A 24,272-nucleotide genomic window follows, 5' to 3' on the forward strand; every position below is an offset into this window, starting at 1 on the left:
CCTCGAACAAACCAGATCGGATCTCGCACACAGATGAATCCGAACTGGCCTTTGAGAGACTCAAACAGTGCCTATCACAGGCACCTGCATTAGGTATGCCAGATTATGGGAAGCCCTTTGAATTATACGGTACAGAAAGTGCAGGGTGCGCAGCAGGAGTTTTAACCCAGAGACATGGTGATGCCAGCAGGCCGGTAGCTTACTACAGTGCAGTTGGACACCGTAGCGCGGTCTCTCCCCACATGCTTGCGAAGTGTTGCAGCGATAGCTTTGCTAGTAAGTAAAAGCGAAGACGTAGTGTTAGGACACAAACTGACCATCCATACACCTCATGCTGTATCAGCCTTACTGAACTATGCCCAAACCAGACATGTCTCATCTGCTCGGTTTACAAAGTGGGAATTAGCACTAATGGCCCCTGTAAACATCACCATAAAGAGATGCAGCGCACTAAATCCTGCAACTTATCTGCCAAGTGTGCCTGGACAGGCACAAAGGGTGGAGGATGAGAATGATGGTGAAGGAGGATTTAGTGCAGATACTGATACGCATGATTGTATGGAATACCTGAATCAGACTTTCACTGCGAGACCTGACATCAGTGACAACCCACTGGAAGGCGTAGACTTTACCTTTTACACTGACGGTAGTTGCCACAGACAGATGGACTCGGGAGACTTGTGTACTGGATAGGCAGTTGTAGATGACAGAGGTATCATAGAAGCTGAACCCCTGGGCCAACCGCACTCAGCACAAGTTACTGAGCTGGTCGACCTAACCAGAGCATGTGAATTGGCCAAGGGTAAGTCAGCTAATATATACATAGATTCTAGGTATGCCTTTGGAGTGGTGCATGATTTCGGGGCCCTATGGTGCCTCAGAAATTTCATGACGGCAGCTGGCACACCTGTAGCGCATGCGTCCCACATAAAAAGGCTTCTAACAGCGATACAAGAACCAGACAGAGTGGCTGTTATCAAGTGCAAAGCACACACTTACAACCAAGACCCAATCTCACTTGGTAACAGCCAGGCAGACGAAGCTGCTAAATCAGCAGCCAGCACCCCCATACAAACGAACATCACATCACTGATGACATTCAACACAATCAACACACAAAAATTAATTGAAATGCAAAATTTGTGTTCTCCACAGGAAAAGGCGGTCTGGAGGTCAAAGGGGTATGACCAGGAGTCCTCAGGACTCTGGACAGGTGGACACAGTAAGCCAGTGGCCCCCAGAGCATATCTTCCAAGCTTAGCTGAGGCGGCACACGGTCTGACTCATCTGGGTAAAGAGGGTATGTGTAAGCTGGTGAGAGCCTACTGGTGTGCGCCAGGATTCTCTTCTCATGCAGGTAAGAGAGCAATGACATGTTTTACTTGCTTGAGGAAGAATATTGGAAAGTCAATACCAACAGAGCCATCCCATATCCCTCCGACAGATGGCCCTTTTCAGGTAATACAAATTGATTTCATACAGTTACCACCCTGTAGGAATTTAAAATATGTGTTAGTCTGTATTGATGTATTTTCTAACTGGGTAGAAGCGTTCCCTGCTGCCACAAATACTGCTACGTTCACTGCAAAGAAAATTGTGCAGGAATTTGTGTGTAGATATGGTATCCCTAGAATAATTGAAAGCGATAGGGGTACCCATTTTACAGGTGAAGTCTTTCAGGTAATGTGCAAACTGATGGGAATTAATAGCAAGCTGCATACTCCGTACCGACCACAGGCGAGTGCGAAGGTGGAGAGAATGAACAGCACTAGCTGAGCAAAGTGATGGCTGAGACTGGATTGTTGTGGCCAGAAGCTTTGCCACTAGTATTGTACAGCATCAGAACCACTCCCAGGTCCCCCCTTAACCTATCACCATTTGAATTATTTTTGGCCGACAACCTCATGTAATGATAGACCCCAGGATGATTTGAAATGCAATAACGAAGTGACTGTAAAATATTTGGTTAAGATGAGCCAGCAGCTGAGGAATCAAAATAGAAATCTAAAGCTGGTGATTCCTGACCTACCGAACAGTAATTGTCATGACATTGAACCTGGGGATTATGTAATGATTCGAAATTTTCTACGCTCAGGTTGCCTCATTGACAGGTGGGAAGGACCGTACCAAGTCTTGCTAACCAGCATGACAGCATTAAAGGATGCCGAAAGAGAGACTTGGGTCCACTCGTCCCACTGTAAGAAGGTCGCTGACCCGGAGAGAACCCGTGACAAAGAGCAGAGTGTAGAGAACATCGTATCACTGGAGTGTTTGTTCCGGGAAGGTTGAGAGGCAGGACTGTTGAGACGGCACCTGAGCGCGGAGAACAACAAGACCAGAGGCGGTTGTCGCATCAGGTTTTTTATTTTCTCCATCTTCCACTACCCTCCTTCTCTGCTTCTCTTTCTCCCCCTTCTTGTTTCCCTTCTCTTCCCTTAACAGGATGGACTTACCCCCTTCTCTTCCCTTAACAGGATGGACTTACCCCAAGAGACTGCGTTCCGGGTTTTCCTGTTAATCCTGTTGTTGACCAGGACAGTCTGTTTCGGTGAGGGTCCCAGAGAGGTCGAGAAAGGATCTGGAATGGGTTCTGATGACGAGGATGGATTTGTAGAATCTCAAGAGCAACACATCACTCGAGCAAAGGCGAGTATCAGAAAGCGCTCTGGTAGTCAGGGAGCTCGGAGGCACTGTGAAGGGTTATTGTCTGAGGAAAATTGCATTTGTAGGAATTGTGAGAACATAGTCGAGGATGGGTGCATCCAGAGATGTCAGTCCAGCCTTAATATCGACATGGACCGTCATCCATTGAGTGATTACTACTCACCAGTGGGTAAGGTCTTAAACCAGACAGAATGCTGGGTGTGCTCACAAGTACCTCAAGGTCAGAGCAAGTCAGGATTAGCGCCGTACCCTTTAGCAATAGATGAGGTACTCGAATTACGGGGTGGGAGACCGGTGGACAAGAAATTCAATATTTCTAGGCCCCCTAGCTTGAAGCTCCACCAGTATCATGTAGATAGATCCTTAGTATGTTTCAATATCTCCAATTACTGAAAACCGGGAAATTGGGAAGTGACGTGGAATAACCAGACAATGACCTTTTCGCACAGAGCTGATAGGATACCCATAGACTCTGAACTTGTACGCCAAATAGCCAACAGTGGGAGGTATTTCCGGTATAGGTATACTCGAGGAAGCAAGACCATGTGGGTTGGAAAAGTATCATCAGGGTACTGTGCTCATATCATCCAGCCCGATACTTGTACTGAGCAGATGGGAGAACTAGGGATTGGGATTGGGTTTTCCACTTGGAAAGTTTGTAATATGGTAATGTCATATTCTGTCCCCTATGTTCTCCGCGATGATGCCTATATCATATGTGGGAGGAAGGCGTACAAGTGGCTTGCCCTGAGCTCAGAGGGATTGTGTTATATTGGAAGAGTGTTGCCAGAGGTCATGACCATAACCCATGATAAGATGAAAGATGTTCACCGCAGTGCTCAGGCTCCTTACACTCATACCCACTATGAACACATCGTCAAGAGACACCTCATAGAGAGGACAGAGCACGTAGCCTCTGATTTGATCCACAAATCCACCGGGATTCAATTCCTTCTCGCAGTAGACATCATCCGTACTGCCAGAGGAATTATAAATTATAGGTATATACATGCGCTAGCGAACTTGATAGATAATATCACTGAGATGTATGACGACACCTTCAGGTATACGGGAAGGGAGTTACAAGCTTACAACAAGGAACTGATCCAGCACAGGATGGTCCTTAATTATATCACGGCCGTGACGTGTGGGTACTGTGTTACTCTGGCAACTCAATACGGCGTGAAGTGCTGTACGTATATTACAAACAGCACTGACGACCCCACGGAGATTATCGATCAAAAGATGGACGATATATTGCAGTTGAAGTGGGAGTTCCGGAGGAGACACAACCTTACCCTGACGGCTGTGGGTAATGAGCTGACCGGCTGGGTCTCATGGTTGAACCCACGAAATTGGTTCTCAGGATTAGGAGAGTGGGCTCAAAATGTTATTATGAGTGTAGGGAAGTTTCTCCTTTGTATCCTGGGAGTCGTCATAATTATTGGCTTGATATTTAGGTGTGTTCGAATTCTGATGCGGCGCAAGCACGGCACAAATTTGATGAGTCTAAGGAGCGAGGGCATTGTTATAGCAGCAGATTTAATTTACGACCCATCCATAGAGACAGTGTTATGATAAGGATTGCAAATGAATTCCATGGCCTGTTTCTTTCACCAGTTTTTCCTTTGTCTCCCCCTCTGCCGAGATATACCCATCCGGAAAAGACATCAGCCCTACCCAGGAATGTTTATGAAAATGTTATGTGAATGTATTTTAGATATGTGTCTTATCTTCATCTCTACAACCTTCAGTTAATGACACACATAGTCGACAGGTGATATCCACATATACTAGCACTCACATATGTTCCCCCTCCATGTATTATCAACTAAATGTGCACCCCATTTGTTGGAAGAAGCCGAAAAGAGCTCGGTAGTGTTTGTTGGCCCACTTACAGACCCTTAATACGGGATGAGAAGGATTTAATGTATACTTCGCAATACCTCGAAGCTTATTTAGAACATATACGACACGATGATACATGCCCCTCAGACATGGATTCATACATACATGCTTTTTACTATCCCACTAGGTCATACCTTTCCTACCTACAACTCTCCTCCGACCATCCAATCGTCTGTAGATATTGTATTGATATTTTTCTGTTTAGTGATTAGATAGTTGCAGTTATTGGTGACTGCCAAAGGGTGGACTGTCAAAGTCGAAAAATATTGCAGTACACACATCACGTACAAACAACACACAGATGGCCTCCGCGTGTGTACTTGTTCTGCTGTGCGTGCACATATTCGCAATTTTCGTATGGTCGCTCTCGCGGTCGTGCGCATCAGCGCGTGGTATGGGTATTTACGTTAGAGTTTGTGAACGCATGGAGAGCTATCAAAACACATTACATATTTAATCCAAATAGTGCACATTGTACACATAGTCCCCCTGCACCACATCAGAAAGTAACAACAGTTTAAATGATTCCAGAACAAAGGGATTCACCTTTACAGGATAAGAGGGGACAGACTAAGGTTATAAGGTGGTGTTTGGTATCCAGCTGTAGGGTATTTTAAGGGTAACATTCCGGTGTTGGTCTGCGGAAGATCGCATGTTCCTGCGGATAGTTATGTGCAGAAGCAGAATATAGATATAAACTGTATTTACTGTATATTATGTATGCGGCGGGAATCCAGAGGAGACCACCCACAAGAGCAGTTGGGAAAGACATCGCCTACCTTTTCAAATCGACCTATGACCTCTCCTGTACTGTAAAAGTGCATTCCTGTGTCCAATGGACAAAGGGATTACAGTATCCATTGTATTGCTTTTGGAAGAATTGTATAAATAAAGCCTGCTGCAGCCTGGCCTGGCACAAGACTCACAAAGTTATCTATCAGATGACCGGGGACCGGCCGGGTTGCGCAAGCGATTCCAATCACGTATGTACATTGACTGTAGCCATTATTCTGTTATATTGTCTTGTATTGTAGTGTATGATTTGTATTGTAAACCCCCTTTCAGCAAATATTACGCTGTGGTGTCGGAATCCAGTGGTTTAACTACAAATCGGTGTTGTGTCTTCCTTTTCCTGCTAAGGTTTAAGAGTGTATTAGTAACGCATCGCATTGCTGTATAAGGTTTAAAGTGTATCTCTGGGTGTGTGCGCGCTGTGTGTACTTTGTACCCCCAGCGCGGCGTTTGTACGCTAAGTCCGTACAGTGATACGGGACTCCGTATGCAAACAGTGTATAAAGTACGTAGTGTGTGTATTAAGTATAGCGGCCGCAGCGGCTAAAGGTTTAAAGTGTATTTAAGGTGTGTTTAAGGTATAGCTTTCTTTCCTGTAAGATAATCGACATTATCAACCCAAAGTAGGATTGCAGCAAAGAAGGCTAAATAAGATATTAAACATATACCAAATAAGCCAATTAGGAAAATTCAGTACAGGCGCTATAGATATAGAATAACCACACTAATATATTTAACTTATTTTTGCAGCTCTCACACAGTGATCTGAAACAACTGAAAAGATAAATAAAATGAATATATAGACTTGACTATATAAGAGAGCGCGAAAAATAAGATTTTACTTACCGATAAATCTATTTCTCGTAGTCCGTAGTGGATGCTGGGACTCCGTAAGGACCATGGGGAATAGCGGCTCCGCAGGAGACAGGGCACAAAATAAAAGCTTAAGGATCAGGTGGTGTGCACTGGCTCCTCCCCCTATGACCCTCCTCCAAGCCTCAGTTAGGATACTGTGCCCGGACGAGCGTACATAATAAGGAAGGATCTTGAATCCCGGGTAAGACTCATACCAGCCACACCAATCACACCGTACAACTCGTGATCTGAACCCAGTTAACAGTATGATAAATGCAAAGGAGCCTCTGAAAAGATGGCTCAAACAATAATAACCCGAATTTTTGTAACAATAACTATATACAAGTATTGCAGACAATCCGCACTAGGGATGGGCGCCCAGCATCCACTACGGACTACGAGAAATAGATTTATCGGTAAGTAAAATCTTATTTTCTCTGACGTCCTAGTGGATGCTGGGACTCCGTAAGGACCATGGGGATTATACCAAAGCTCCCAAACGGGCGGGAGAGTGCGGATGACTCTGCAGCACCGAATGAGAGAACTCCAGGTCCTCCTCAGCCAGGGTATCAAATTTGTAGAATTTAGCAAACGTGTTTGCCCCTGACCAAGTAACTGCTCGGCAAAGTTGTAAAGCCGAGACCCCTCGGGCAGCCGCCCAAGATGAGCCCACTTTCCTTGTGGAATGGGCTTTTACTGATTTTGGCTGTGGCAATCCTGCCACGGAATGTGCAAGCTGAATTGTACTACAAATCCAACGAGCAATCGTCTGCTTTGAAGCAGGAGCACCCAGCTTGTTGGGTGCATACAGGATAAACAGCGAGTCAGTTTTCCTGACTCCAGCCGTCCTGGAAACATATATTTTCAGGGCCCTGACAACGTCTAGCAACTTGGAGTCCTCCAAGTCCCTAGTAGCCGCAGGCACCACAATAGGTTGGTTCATGTGAAATGCAGAAACCACCTTAGGTAGAAATTGAGGACGAGTCCTCAATTCCGCCCTGTCAGAATGAAAAATTAAGTAAGAGCTTTTATATGATAAAGCCGCCAATTCTGACACACGCCTGGCTGAAGCCAAGGCTAACAGCATCGACACCTTCCACGTGAGATATTTTAAGTCCACAGTGGAAAGTGGTTCAAACCAATGTGATTTTAGAAAACTCAATACAACATTGAGATCCCAAGGTGCCACTGGAGGCACAAAAGGAGGCTGTATGTGCAGCACCCCTTTCACAAATGTCTGAACTTCAGGTACTGAAGCCAGTTCTTTCTGGAAGAAAATCGACAAGGCCGAAATTTGAACCTTAATGGACCCTAATTTTAGGCCCATAGACAGTCCTGTTTGCAGGAAATGCAGGAAACGACCCAGTTGAAATTCCTCTGTAGGGGCCTTCTTGGCCTCACACCACGCAACATATTTACGCCAAATGCGGTGATAATGTTTTGCGGTTACTTCCTTCCTGGCTTTGACCAGAGTAGGGATGACTTCTTCTGGAATGCCCTTTTCCTTTAGGATCCGGCGTTCAACCGCCATGCCGTCAAACGCAGCCGCGGTAAGTCTTGGAACAGACAAGGCCCCTGCAGTAGCAGGTCCTTTCTTAGAGGTAGAGGCCACGGTTCGTCCGTGAGCATCTCTTGAAGTTCCGGGTACCAAGTCCTTCTTGGCCAATCCGGAACCACGAGTATAGTTCTTACTCCTCTCCTTCTTATGATTCTCAATACTTTTGGTATGAGAGGCAGAGGAGGGAACACATACACTGACTGGTACACCCACGGCGTTACCAGAGCGTCCACTGCTATTGCCTGAGGGTCCCTTGACCTGGCGCAATATCTGTCCAGTTTTTTGTTTAGACGTGACGCCATCATGTCCACCTTTGGTTTTTCCCAACGGTTTACAATCAGGTGGAAGACTTCCGGGTGAAGTCCCCACTCTCCCGGGTGAACACTGCTGACAGTGCTATCACATGATTTTCCGCCCAGCGAAGAATCCTTGCAGCTTCTGTCATTGCCCTCCTGCTTCTCGTGCCGCCCTGTCTGTTTACGTGGGCGACTGACGTGATGTTGTCCGATTGGATCAACACCGCCTGACCCTGAAGCAGAGGTTTTGCTTGACTTAAGGCATTGTAAATGGCCCTTAGTTCCAGAATGTTTATATGAAGAGATGTTTCCATGCTTGACCACAATCCCTGGAAATTCCTTCCCTGTGTGACTGCTCCCCAGCCTCTCAGGCTGGCATCCGTGGTTACCAGGATCCAATCCTGAATGCCAAATCTGCGGCCCTCTAGAAGATGAGCACTCTGCAGCCACCACAGGAGAGACACCCTTGTCCTTGGCGACAGGGTTATCCGCTGATGCATCTGAAGATGCGATCCGGACCATTTGTCCAGTAGATCCCACTGAAACGTTCTTGCATGGAATCTTCCGAATGGAATCGCTTCGTAAGAAGCCACCATTTTTCCCAGGACCCTCGTGCACTGATGTACTGAGACCTGTCCTGGTTTTGGGAGGTTCCTGACTAGCTCGGATAACTCCCTGGCCTTCTCCTCCGGGAGAAACACCTTCTTCTGGACTGTGTCCAGAATCATTCCTAGGAACAGTAGACGTGTTGTTGGAATCAGCTGCGATTTTGGAATATTTAGAATCCACCCGTGCTGACGTAACACTACCTGAGATAGTGCCACTCCGACTTCTAACTGTTCCCTGGTTCTTGCCCTTATCAGGAGATCGTCCAAGTAAGGGATAATTAAGATGCCTTTTCTTCGTAGAAGAATCATCATTTCGGCCATTACCTTGGTAAAGACCCGAGGTGCCGTGGACAATCCAAACGGCAGCGTCTGAAACTGATAATGACAGTTTTGTACTACAAACCTGAGGTACCCTTGGTGAGAAGGGTATATTGGGACGTGGAGATAAGCATCTTTGATGTCCAGAGACACCATATAGTCCCCTTTTTCCAGGTTCGCTATCACTGCTCTGAGTGACTCCATCTTGAATTTGAACCTTTTTATGTAAGTGTTCAAAGATTTCAGATTTAAGATTGGTCTCACCGAGCCGTCCGGCTTCGGTACCACAAACAGCGTGGAATAATACCCCTTTCCCTGTTGTAAGAGGGGTACCTTGATTATCACCTGCTGGGAATACAGCTTGTGAATGGCTTCCAAAACTGCCTCCCTGTCGGAGGGAGACTTTGGTAAAGCAGACTTCAGGAACCGATGAGGGGGAAACGCCTCGAATTCCAGTTTGTACCCCTGTGATACTACCTGTAGAATCCAGGGATCCACTTGCGAGTGAGCCCACTGCGCGTTGAAATTCTTGAGACGGGCCCTCATATCTGAGTCTGCTTGTAAAGCCCCAGCGTCATGCTGAAGACTTGGCAGAAGCAGAGGAGGGCTTCTGCTCCTGGGAAGCGGCTGCATGGTGCAGTCTTTTTCCCCTTCCTCTGCCCCGGGGCAGAAAAGAGTGGCCTTTTGCTCGCTTGTATTTATGGGAACGAAAGGACTGAGTTTGAAAAGACGGTGTCTTTTTCTGTTGATGTGAAGTGACCTGGGGTAAAAAGGTGGATTTTCCAGCCGTTGCCGTGGCCACCAGGTCCGATAGACCAGCCTCAAATAACTCCTCCCCTTTATACGGCAATACTTCCATGTGCCGTTTGGAATCTGCATCCCCTGACCACTGTCGCGTCCATAACGCTCTTCTGGCAGAGATGGACATAGCACTGACTCTTGATGCCAGGGTGCAAATATCCCTCTGTGCATCACGCATATATAGCAATGCATCCTTTAAATGCTCTATAGTTAACAAAATACTGTCCCTATCCAGGGTATCAATATTCTCAGTCAGGGAATCCGACCATGCGACTCCAGCACTACACATCCAGGCTGAGGCGATTGCTGGTCGCAGTATAACACCAGTATGTGTGTATATACTCTTTAGGATATTTTCCAGTCTTCTATCAGCCGGTTCTTTGAGGGTGGCCGTATCAGGGGACGGTAACGCTACTTGTTTAGATAAACGTGTGAGCGCCTTATCTACCCTAGGGGGTGTTTCCCAGCGCGTCCTAACCTCTGGCGGGAAAGGATATAGTGCTAATAATTTATTAGAAATTAGCTGTTTTTTATCGGGGAAAACCCACGCTTTATCACACACCTCATTTATTTCATCTGACTCAGGAAAAACTATTGGTAGTTTTTTCACACCCCACATAATACCCTTCTTTGTGGTACTTGTAGTGTCAGCAAGGTTCAATGCCTCTTTCATTGCTGTGATCATGTAACGTGTGGCCCTGCTGGACATCACGTTTGTCTCGTCACCGTCGACACTAGACTCAGTATCTGTGTCTGGGTCTGTGTCGACCCACTGAGGTAACGGGCGTTTTAGGGCCCCTGACGGTGTCTGAGACGCCTGGACAGGCACTAATTGATTTGCCGGCTGTCTCATGTCGTCAACAGTTTTTTGCAAATTGCTGACATTATCACTTAATTGTTTAAATACAATCATCCAGTCAGGTGTCGACTCCCTAGGTGGTGACATTACTAACACAGGCAACTGCTCCGCTTCCACCTCATTTTCCTCCTCATACATGTCGACACACGCGTACCGACACACAGCACACACACCGGGAATGCTCTGATAGAGGACAGGACCCCACTTAGCCCTTTGGAGAGACAGAGGGAGAGTCTGCCAGCACACACCCAGCGCTATATATATATACAGGGATAACCTTATATAAGTGTTACTCCCTTATAGCTGCTGTTAATATATTTATTTGCTGCCAAACGTGCCCCCCCTTCTCTTTTTTACCCTGATTCTGAAGCAGGACTGCAGGGGAGAGTCAGGGAGCCGTCCTTCCAGCGGAGCTGTGAGGGAAAATGGCGCTTGTGTGCTGAGGAGATAGGCTCCGCCCCTTCACGACGTCCTTATCTCCCGCTTTTTCTGTGTAAAATGGCAGGGGTAAAATACATCCATATAGCCCAGGAGCTATATGTGATGTATTCTTTTTAGCCACCTAAGGTATATACTGTAATATTGCGTCTCAGGGCGCTCCCCCCCCAGCGCCCTGCACCCTCAGTGACCGGAGTGTGAAGTGTGCTGAGAGCAATGGCGCACAGCTGCGGTGCTGTGCGCTACCTTAGTCTGAAGACAGGATCGTCTTCTGCCGCCGATTTCACCGGACCTCTTCGTTTCTTCTGGCTCTGTAAGGGGGACGGCGGCGCGGCTCCGGTGACCCATCCAGGCTGAACCTGTGATCGTCCCTCTGGAGCTAATGTCCAGTAGCCTAAGAAACCCGATCCACTCTGCACTCAGGTGAGTCCGCTTCTTCTCCCCTTAGTCCCACGATGCAGTGAGCCTGTTGCCAGCAGGACTCACTGAAAATAAAAAATCCTAAACTAAACTTTTATTCTAAGCAGCTCAGGAGAGCCACCTAGATTGCACCCTTCTCGGCCGGGCACAAAAATCTAACTGAGGCTTGGAGGAGGGTCATAGGGGGAGGAGCCAGTGCACACCACCTGATCCTTAAGCTTTTATTTTGTGCCCTGTCTCCTGCGGAGCCGCTATTCCCCATGGTCCTTACGGAGTCCCAGCATCCACTAGGACGTCAGAGAAATAATATAATATAAAAACAATTTATTATGATTAAAAAGAACAATTGGTAAATAGATCAAAATTTGTTATAATAATAAAACCACATCACATCACTTGAACCATTATAAACCAGTAGACTTATGTCCATGACCAGTCCCAATTTAAACGTATTTATAGATGTCCAAAGATTCTTACATGGACAAAGATGTAAATAAATGTCCCGGACCAATGAATGGCTCCCTGTATTGAATAAATGTGGATGTATACCTTATTAAGGGTACTTTTTGGTATAGTGGAGATATGTGCCCAAGTAGAGCTTGACACTCTGCTGGATATGATTTAATGATCCTCCTCATCCATATAGTGCAGTCACAGCCCCCGTGATTGGTACATAAAATATCTCACCGCTAGCATTTTTGTGCCTCCCCTCCTTTGAACTCCAAACGGTGCACTTGTAGTCGTGAAATGCAGGGAGACGCTGCCAGACCCTATAGCACAAGGGCTGAGGCAGCGATGTAGAAGACGGTGAATCCCGGACTGGGGCAGCACAGCCGCAAGCAGCACGGGCGGTCTGCAGATGATTCGTCCCTGACTGGGACAGAGCGGCCGGCAACAAAAAAGGTGATCTGCAAGGAGGTGGATCCCAAAGCTGGGATGAAGCAGCTGTCCGTGGCACAGGTAATCACCACAGTGGCAATGCCGGTATTGAAAGCTGGTAACAAGGTGGGTGAAGTGGCTATCACCTTTACGCGTTTCTCCGACGTAGCTGGCTGTCGGTTTCCTCAGAAGGTAATCCTGATACTAGGGAGTCCCAGGTATTTGAAGGCATTATCCACCAATCGGTGCTGATTAAGCCCATATGTTAATTATCAACAGGTGCTCCCTCATCCTGCAGGTCAACCCCATGCAGGTGTATAACAGGAATTTTAATTAAAACGTGTGGTTTTCATTGTATCAATGGTTCAATAGTACTGAAATTTACATACAATGCACATTACATAGAATTATACATATAACCATCTAAACCAATATGAAAAAAAAAACGGCAAACAATACATTTCCATCCTAAATGATAATATGTGCATCACGGAGAGAAATAGAAACAATTTAAATGGGTCTTTTTTTCAGGGTTAAGTACAACTTCCAGCATACTCATAATTAGTGGAGCTGCTGTGGCTCAGCACACTAATAGCCAGTACCAATGAGCACTAAGGTGCAAGTTCAAAGCTCACCTGTGAATCATTTAAAAAAATATATATATATTAGTTTAAAAAAGAGAATACACTTTTTTCTATGGTTAATATCAATTATTATCAAGTATTAATTTCTTCTTTTATTATTTTAGTTGCTGTTATTGTACATATCCCCGAATTTGGCCCAACATCACTTATACAATAATTGCTACATATAATCCTAATGATAAGTGAATAGAGAATATATATGGGAGAACATAATTAATGGTTGCGCTCCCATTATGCCAATGCAGAAAATGATAAGATACATAGTAAAAAATTAAAATACTAACGTAACGATCCCTAGAGAGGAAATGTTATGTAAATGGATTCAATCTAAATATTTCATGTATAGATAAAAAGATTTGTACTCATAATAGAGTGCATAGTGTACATGCAATAATAGTCCCCCCAGACATAAGGAGTATATTGGAAAGATATTCAGCAGTATACAGGAGGACATCCTAATGATAACCTTCGTCATTAGATGGTAGGGAGACCACCATTATACTGAAGTATACACATACACACACCTGGGGCTCATATATCATTAAGTTCAATACAGTCATTGAGACCTTTAGGAAAAAAAGTCCCCAGAGTGTATATCCAGAAAGCCTCAAGTTTACAGAGATGATTATATCTGTCACCACCTCGAGTTGTGGGTTTAACATATTCTAAACCCTGTACTTTTATTGATTTGATATCACCACCATGCACTTCTGTGACATGTCTCACTAAGCTATGGTGACTATGACCTCTAAGGATGTTATTTCTATGTTCTAGAAATCTTATACAGAGCATGCGTGTTGTTCGGCCCACATACTGGATACCACAGATACAATTAATAACATATATGACATATTTAGTCTGACAATCTATACTACTTTGTACTTCAAACTGAGTCCCGTGTGTGTGTGAATATACATAAGTAGCTCGATCCATGATAAATTGGCACGTGATGCACCTCTTTCTCCTGCATTTAAAGCACCATTTAAAAGGTGATAGCCACTTCACCCACCTTGTTACCAGCTTTCAATACCGGCATTGCCACTGTGGTGATTACCTGTGCCGCGGACAGCTGCTTCATCCCAGCTTTGGGATCCACCTCCTTGCAGATCACCTTTTTTGTTGCCGGCCGCTCTGTCCCAGTCAGGGACGAATCATCTGTAGACCGCCCACGCTGCTTGCGGCTGTGCTGCCCCAGTCCGGGATTCACCGTCTTCTACATCGCTGCCTCAGCCCTTGTGCTATAGGGTCTGGCAGCGTCTCCCTGCATTCCACGGCTACAAGTGCACCGTTTGGAGTTCAAAGTACGGGAGGCACAAAAATGCTAGCGGTGAGATATTTTATGTACCAATCACAGGGGCTGTGACTGCACTACATGGATGAGGAGGATCATTAAATCATATCCAGCAGAGTGTCAAGCTCTACTTCGGCACATATCTCCACTATATCTAAAAGGCCAGTGCCCTTAATAAGGTATACATCCACATTTATTCTTCAATACAGGGAGACATTCATTGGTCCGGGACATTTATTTACATCTTTGTCCATGTAAGAATCTTTGGACATCTATAAATGCATTTAAATTGGGACTGGTCATGGACATAAGTCTACTGGTTTATAATGGTTCAAGTGATGTGATGTGGTTTTATTATTATAACAAATTTTGATCTATTTACCAATTGGACTTTTTAATCATAATAAATTGTTTTTATATTATATTATTTTCGCGCTCTCTTATATAGTCAAGTCTATATATTCATTTTAAATAAGATATTAGCATGCATAAAACGGGGAATTGATGCTAGGGACGAGAGTGTTATACTCCCATTGTATAAATCACTAGTGAGGCCACACCTTGAATACTGTGTACAATTCTGGGCACCATACTACAAAAAGGATATCCTGGAGCTAGAAAAGGTTCAGAGGCAGGCGACCAAACTAATTAAGGGCATGGAGATGCTGGAATACGAGGAAAGGCTTGCTAGGCTAGGCATGTTTACATTGGAAAAGAGGAGACTAAGAGGGGACATGATCAACATCTACAAATATATAAGGGGACAATACACAGATCTTGCGCAGGACCTGTTTTTGGTTAGATCAACACAGAGAACTCGTGGACACTCGCTCAGGTTAGAGGAGAGGAGATTCCGCACAATACGGCATAAAGGCTTTTTCACGGTTAGGACGATACGTGTTTGGAATTCCCTGCCTGAGGGAGTTGTAATGGCGGACTCAGTCAACACCTTTAAGAATGGATTAGATAAATTCCTAATGGATAAGGATATCCAGGGTTATGGTGCATAGTCACGCACTATAGTTATAAAAAGAGGGATAAAACGTAACGGCAGACATCAGCATCAGTCAAAATTTTATACCAAATAATCCTGCATAGGAGACCACAAATAGGTTGAACTCAATGGACAAATTGTCTTTTTTCAACCTTAGATACTATGTTACTACGTATGTAATAGCAAAAATCTCACACCTGTGGGGTTTTTCCAGCAGGTATGAGATTTTTGCTATTCAATTGTGTGCAGGCTTTTTTCATTTCACTGTGCCCAGCTCTAGAACCTGTGGCCACCACTAGTCATCTGTACAGTCTTCTAGGGCATGCACTTCCTCATCCTCTGCCGCTGGTCCAACCCCCTGTCTCACGGTACTGCACTGTGCTGCTAGAGGAAGTGAGCTGGGCCACGCAAGGAGGAGATGGTGACTGCTACTGCCTAGGAGCCGGGAGATTCAGTACAGTCCATCATACCCACACAGGCTATCCATGACCTGTGAAGCTGCTGTCAGCACGAGTGGTGGCCATGACCCTGGAACTAAGGTGACATACTTGTTCAGCTTCCACTCCCATCCTGGCTGCTTCTTCCCAGTTACCACCACTACCCCCAGTCTGTTCTCTGCTCCCCACTACTACCACTCCCAGCATGTCCTTATTTCCCACCACTACTACTCCCAGCCTGCCCCCACTCTGCACTACAACTACTCCCAGCCTGCTGTCCTCTCTACACTACTACTCCCAGCCTGCCCCCTGCTCTGCAACTACTACTCCCAGCCTGACCCCCACTCTGAACACAACTACTCCCAGCCTGCTGCCCGCTTTACACTACTACTACTACTCTCAGCCTGCCTTCTGCTCTCCCCCACTATTACTTCCATCCTGCCCCCTGCTCTGCACTGCTACTCCCGACCTGCCCCTCCTGCTCTGCATTACTACTACTCCCAGCCTGTCCCCCACTCTGTACTACTACCAAACTGCCCCCTGCTCTGCACTACTGCTATTATTCCCAACCTGCCCCCCCACTCTGCACTACCTTTTCTCCCAGCCTGCCCCCTGCTCCCCACAGCTACTACTCCCAGCCTGCCACCCTGATCCACACTACTAATTCTGTCCTGTCCCCTTCATCCTACTACTACTTCTCGCATCCTGATCCCTGGATGTGAACTGTAAAGTTCAAATTATTTCTAAATAAATATTTCAAATGCCTGCGTTAATATATGCTGTGGACGCATGGCGCATCTTATTACCATATACGATAAAAGTGCGTTTGTACGTCGCAAACACTACATCCCTTAAGAGAAAGCAAGCAATCACACACATTGTAGGCTGAGGTCCAACGCTCAGAGATGTATAGATTTGATATTAAAAAGGTATGCATACAAAATTATATATGTACAATATATTATTCAGTTATAACATATGTATATATGGTTACAGAGTTACAATTACATAAGAAGCAGATAGTTACATAAGGAACAGTTACAGCCAATATACATACTCTTAGTTTCTCTGGTCCCGGGCAGCCTGTTCTCAGGTAGGAGACTTCTGATAATGGTGTGTGTATGTATGAGAATGTATTAGAGAGAGAGCTGCCTGGAATCTGAGTCCCTTTATACAGTAAGATAATGGGTGTAAACAACAGTGGGTTTCATCTTCTTCCATTGGTCCACGGGCCATACCTCTCAAGAACTCGACGGTTCATAGGTCAGTGTGAAAGTTTTTGTCCTATGATGCAAACACATTTGTCTGACCCCAGGGTCATGCTGTGAGGCCAGTTTCAAGTCTCAGAAAGTACTTTGTATTCATACATTTGGTCATAACTAATCGTTGCAATGTGCTACAATCTACCCATAGCTATCAAATTAACACACACATTCTCCTGATCATTTTGACACTAAGCATGATATGTTTAACTTGTTCCATTCCAATAATACATATATATTATAATGTCTGGTGCTTGACATGTTTAATTTATGTGTTGTATGAAATATGTGTTGAATATATCTTTGTGGCTTGTCTGTGTGAATGCGTATGCTACCATATATTGCTGTGCACGCTGCATGTATGTGTACGCACAGAGACCCATCTGTTTGGAGTTGTATGTGGTGTGTATGTAATATGTTTGACTCCGACAGTCCACCCTTTGACAGTAGACAATAACTGTCATAACTGTCACACTAAACATACTTACAAAAAATATTTCAAACAATAATCGGTGACTTAGACACACATATGTATTAATTTCGCAAATCAGACATTGACTATAGTTGGGGAAGACAGGGAGGAGGACGAGACATCCTCTATATGCACTCGGCAGTCACGGGACCACCATTGGGTGTGGGAAGACATTCAACCTATAGAGTATGCTGGGACAGTGCTATGGCCTATGATGTCTGATTTGAACGAACGTTGCACACATACATGTACCTACGTCTTTGCACACTGATGTTCGGATTCGGTAGAGGTTTTGCTGGGTAGAGGGAGAAAACACAAACAAATCGTGAAAGAGACATATAATATTTTCATGGTATATATTCCTATCACTCCCTGAACATTATTTCCATTTCTGGATTGTATGCTAGGTGTGTTTCATCATTGAACAAGGGTTATTATTTCAAGTAGTGTCCTTCCTAGATAACATAAACCTTCGGAGTTCGGGGAAAGCAATTCGTAAACTTTTCTTCCACTTATATTAATGAGCTCTTTATCTGCTATGTGTGAATAGCCATTGTCTGATTGTTCCTGATTACCTCCCAATTTCCTGAAATTGGTGAGATTTAAACATACCAGGGATTTATCTATGATACTGGTGGATCTTAAGACTAGGGGGTCTAGTTATATTATATTCCTTGTCCACCAGTCGTCCCCCCCCCCATTCCGTGTAATTCAAGTACCTCAGCTAACTCTAAAGAATATGGCACTAATCCTGCATTATTTGGTCTTACAGGTACCTGTGAGCACATCCAACATTCCATTTGGTTTAAGACCTTACCCACTAGTGAGTGGTAATCACTCAATAGAAGTCTGTCAAAAAGCTGCCTTATTGCTAGACTGACATCTCTGGATGCACTCATCTTCAATTATAGGGTCACAATAACTACAAAATACAGTATACCTCAGACAATAGCCTATCACGTTACCTCTGAACTCCGTTACTACTAGACCTTTGATTTTATCTGGCTTTAACAAAGTGATAGGCTGATCCTGGGATCCTATAAAGACATCACTCCTTTCTCCAGAACCAGTTCCAGTCCCACACTCGACTCCTCATGAAAACCTCACAAAAGTAGAATGTTCTGGAAAAAAATGTTTGTCAACGGGAAAAAAAGAAAGATATAACAAAATAAATCTTGCTTATAACAAATCCATTACTACAACTGGTATTTTTGCAATCCTTTAGTATGCTCAGGTAGTGTTCAACAACGCCGCCTATCAGTCTTCACGGAACAGATTCTCGGGTGATATTTCTGCGATTTCACTCCCTTTATGAGTTCCTACTGGACTAATGACTTTCCTGCAATGGGAATTCGTGGACCCAAGTCTCTCTCTCGGCTACTTTCACTGGGATCGTGCTGTCAACAAAACCTGGTACGGTCCTTCCCACCTGTCTATTAGTCAACCTGAGCGTAAGAACAATCACACAGTCTCTTGGTTCACAATCAAGACAGTTAGTATTTGGCATACCAGGAATCAACAATTTCAAGTTCTTTTGTTAAGTTCTCAAATGCTATCTCATCTCGATAAGGTACTGTACTGTCACCTCATGATCATGGTGCGGATCAATCATGACATGAGGTTGTCTTCCAAAACCCCAAAAACAAAACAAAAAATTCAAAGAGGGTGATTCGTTAAGTGTGGATCTGGGATTGGTTCCGATGCTACATAACACTAGTGGCAGTGTCTATGACCACAATAGTCCAGTTTCAAGCTATCACTTTGCTCCTACTCCTAACAATACCATATCTACACACAAATTTCTGCACAATTTTCTTTGCGGTAAACACAGCAGTATTTGTGGCGGCAGGAAATGCCTCTACCCGGTTTGAGAAAACATCAGTGCATACCAATGCATATTTCAAATTCCTACAGGGTGTTAACTGTACGACGTCAATTTGTACTACCTGTCTGCAGGAGGAGTATGGGATGGCTCTGTTAGTACTACCTTACCAAATGTTCTTCCTCATGCAAGTGAGACATGTCATTGCTTTCCTGCTTGCTTGAGAAGAGAACCCTGGTGCACACCAGTAAGCCCTTACCAATTTCCACATACCTTCCTTACCCTAGGTGAGTCAGACCATGTGCCGCCTCAGCTAGGCCTGGGAGATACGTCCTGGGGGCCACTGGCTTACCTTGTCCATCTCTCCAGAGTCCTGAGGACTCCTGACCATGCCCCTTCGCCTTCCAGACCTCCTTTTCCTGTAGGGAACACAAATTTGCATCTTAATTTAATTATATTGTGTTTGCAATGTAGAGTAAAAACATTTCTAGAGGAGAAGGCAAAAAAAAATATCAGGTCTGCATTCACCAACTGGCTGTCACTTATGTCCGGTCTCGTAGTAAAGATCTGATTCAGATATTCCATACCATCATGCATATCAGTGTCTATACTAAATTTTCCTTCACCAGTATTCTCATCCTTCACCCTTTGTGCATGACAAGGCACACTGCAGTAAATAAGAATTTACTTACCGATAATTCTATTTCTCGGAGTCCGTAGTGGATGCTGGGGTTCCTGAAAGGACCATGGGGAATAGCGGCTCCGCAGGAGACAGGGCACAAAAAGTAAAGCTTTAGGATCAGGTGGTGTGCACTGGCTCCTCCCCCTATGACCCTCCTCCAAGCCTCAGTTAGGATACTGTGCCCGGACGAGCGTACACAATAAGGAAGGATTTTGAATCCCGGGTAAGACTCATACCAGCCACACCAATCACACTGTACAACCTGTGATCTGAACCCAGTTAACAGTATGATAACAGCGGAGCCTCTGAAAAGATGGCTCACAACAATAATAACCCGATTTTTGTAACTATGTACAAGTAATGCAGATAATCCGCACTTGGGATGGGCGCCCAGCATCCACTACGGACTCCGAGAAATAGAATTATCGGTAAGTAAATTCTTATTTTCTCTATCGTCCTAGTGGATGCTGGGGTTCCTGAAAGGACCATGGGGATTATACTAAAGCTCCCAAACGGGCGGGAGAGTGCGGATGACTCTGCAGCACCGAATGAGAGAACTCCAGGTCCTCCTTAGCCAGGGTATCAAATTTGTAGGATTTTACAAACGTGTTTGCCCCTGACTAAATAGCCGCTCGGCAAAGTTGTAAAGCCGAGACCCCTCGGGCAGCCGCCCAAGATGAGCCCACCTTCCTTGTGGAATGGGCATTTACATATTTTGGCTGTGGCAGGCCTGCCACAGAATGTGCAAGCTGAATTGCACTACACATCCAACTAGCAATAGTCTGCTTAGAAGCAAGAGCACCCAGTTTGTTGGGTGCATACAGGATAACAGCAAGTCAGTTTTCCTGACTCCAGCCGTCCTGGAACCTATACTTTCAGGGCCCTGACAACATCCAGCAACTTGGAGTCCTCCAAGTCCCTAGTAGGCGCAAGGCACCACAATAAGCTGGTTCAGGTGAAACACTGACACCACTTTAGGGAGAGAACTGGGGACGAGTCCGCAGCTCTGCCCTGTCCGAATGGACAAACAGATATGGGCTTTTTTGAGAAAAAACCCACCAATTTGACACTCGCCTGGCCCAGGCCAGGGCCAAGAGCATGGTCACTTTTCATGTGAGATGCTTCAAATCCACAGATTTGACTGGTTTTAAACCAATGTGATTTGAGGAATCCCAGAACTACGTTAAGATCCCACAGTGCCACTGGAGGCACAAAAGGGGGTTGTATATGCAATACTCCCTTGACAAACTTCTGGACTTCAGGAACTGAAGCCAATTCTTTCTGGAAGAAAATCGACAGGGCCGAAATTTGAACCTTAATGGGCCCCAATTTGAGGCCCATAGACACTCCTGTTTGCAGGAAATGCAGGAATCGACCGAGTTGAAATTTCTTCGTGGGGCCTTCCTGGCCTCACACCACGCAACATATTTTCGCCACATGTGGTGATAATGTTGTGCGGTCACCTCCTTCCTGGCTTTGACCAGGGTAGGAATGACCTCTTCCGGAATGCCTTTTTCCCTTAGGATCCGGCGTTCCACCGCCATGCCGTCAAACGCAGCTGCGGTAAGTCTTGGAACAGACATGGTACTTGCTGAAGCAAGTCCCTTCTTAGCGGCAGAGGCCATAAGTCCTCTGTGAGCATCTCTTGAAGTTCCGGGTACCAAGTCCTTCTTGGCCAATCCGGAGCCATGAGTATAGTTCTTACTCCTCTACGTCTTATAATTCTCAGTACCTTAGGTATGAGAAGCAGAGGAGGGAACACATACACCGACTGGTACACCCACGGTGTTACCAGAATGTCCACAGCTATTGCCTGAGGGTCTCTTGACCTGGCGCAATACCTGTCCCGTTTTTTGTTCAGACGGGACGCCATCATGTCCACCTTTGGTATTTCCCAACGGTTCACAATCATGTGGAAAAACTTCCCGATGAAGTTTCCACTCTCCCGGGTGGAGGTCGTGCCTGCTGAGGAAGTCTGCTTCCCAGTTTCCACTCCCGGAATGAAACACTGCTGACAGTGCTATCACATGATTTTCCGCCCAGCGAAAAGTCCTTGCAGTTTTTGCCATTGCCCTCCTGCTTCTTGTGCCGCCCTGTCTGTTTACGTGGGCGACTGCCGTGATGTTTTTCCCACTGGATCAATACCGGCTGACCTTGAAGCAGAGGTCTTGCTAAGCTTAGAGCATTATAAATTTACCCTTAGCTCCAGTATATTTATGTGGAGAAAAGTCTCCAGACTTGATCACACTCCCTGGAAATTTTTTCCTTGTGTGACTGCTCCCCAGCCTCTCGGGCTGGCCTCCGTGGTCACCAGCATCCAATCCTGAATGCCGAATCTGCGGCCCTCTAGAAGATGAGCACTCTGTAACCACCACAGGAGAGACACCCTTGTCCTTGGATATAGGGTTATCCGCTGATGCATCTGAAGATGCGATCCGGACCATTTGTCCAGCAGATCCCACTGAAAAGTTCTTGCGTGAAATCTGCCGAATGGAATTGCTTCGTAGGAAGCCACCATTTTTACCAGGACCCTTGTGCAAAGATGCACTGACACTTTTCCTGGTTTTAGGAGGTTCTTGACTAGCTCGGATAACTCCCTGGCTTTCTCTTCCGGGAGAAACACCTTTTTCTGGACTGTGTCCAGAATCATCCCTAGGCACAGCAGACGTGTTGTCAGGATCAGCTGCGATTTTGGAATATTTAGAATCCATCCGTGCTGTTGTAGCAGTATCCGAGATAGTGCTACTCCGACCTCCAACTGTTCCCTGGACTTTGCCCTTATCAGGAGATCGTCCAAGTAAGGGGTAATTAAGACGCCTTTTCTTCGAAGAAGAATCATCATTTCGGCCATTACCTTGGTAAAGACCCGGGGTGCCGTGGACAATCCAAACGGCAGCGTCTGAAACTGACAGTGACAGTTCTATACCACGAACCTGAGGTACCCTTAGTGAGAAGGGCAAATTTGGGACATGGAGGTAAGCATCCCTGATGTCCCGGGACACTATATAGTCCCCTTCTTCCTGGTTCGTTATCACTGCTCTGAGTGACTCCATCTTGATTTGAACCTTTGTAAGTGTTCAAATTTTTTTAGATTTAGAATAGGTCTCACCTAGCCTTCTGGCTTCAGTACCACAATATAGTGTGGAATAATACCCCTTTCCTTGTTGTAGGAGGGGTAATTTGATTATCACCTGCTGGGAATACAGCTTGTGAATTTTTTTCCATACTGCCTCCTTGTCGGAGGGATACCTTGGTAAAGCAGACTTCAGGAGCCGGCGAGGGGGAAACGTTTCGACATTCCAATCTGTACCCCTGGGATACTACTTGTAGGATCCAGGGGTCCTGTACGGTCCCAGCGTCATGCTGAGAGCTTGGCAGAAGCGGTGGAAGGCTTCTGTTCCTGGGAATGGGCTGCCTGCTGCAGTCTTCTTCCCTTTCCTCTATCCCTGGGCAAATATGACTCTTATAGGGACGAAAGGACTGAGGCTGAAAAGACGGTGTCTTTTTCTGCAGAGATGTGACTTAGGGTAAAAACGGTGGATTTTCCAGCAGTTGCCGTGGCCACCAGGTCCGATGGACCGACCCCAAATAACTCCTCTTCCTTTATACGGCAATACACCTTTGTGCCGTTTGGAATCTGCATCACCTGACCACTGTCGTGTCCATAAACATCTTCTGGCAGATATGGACATCGCACTTACTCTTGATGCCAGAGTGCAAATATCCCTCTGTGCATCTCGCATATATAGAAATGCATCCTTTAAATGCTCTATAGTCAATAAAATACTGTCCCTGTCAAGGGTATCCATATTTTTAGTCAGGGAATCCGACCAAGCCACCCCAGCTCTGCACATCCAGGCTGAGGCGATCGCTGGTCGCAGTATAACACCAGTATGTGTGTATATACTTTTATATGATATTTTCCAGCCTCCTGTCAGCTGGCTCCTTGAGGGCGGCCGTATCTATAGACGGTACCGCCACTTGTTTTGATAAGCGTGTGAGCGCCTTATCCACCCTAAGGGGTGTTTCCCAACGCGCCCTAACTTCTGGCGGGAAAGGGTATACCGCCAATAATTTTCTATCGGGGGGAACCCACGCATCATCACACACTTCATTTAATTTATCTGATTCAGGAAAAACTACAGGTAGTTTTTTCACATCCCACATAATACCCTCTTTTGTGGTACTTGTAGTATCAGAAATATGTAACACCTCCTTCATTGCCCTTAACGTGTGGCCCTAATAAGGAATACGTTTGTTTATTCACCGTCG

Source organism: Pseudophryne corroboree, chromosome 8 (genome assembly GCF_028390025.1).
Source record: "Pseudophryne corroboree isolate aPseCor3 chromosome 8, aPseCor3.hap2, whole genome shotgun sequence".
NCBI classification, from domain to species: domain Eukaryota; kingdom Metazoa; phylum Chordata; class Amphibia; order Anura; family Myobatrachidae; genus Pseudophryne; species Pseudophryne corroboree.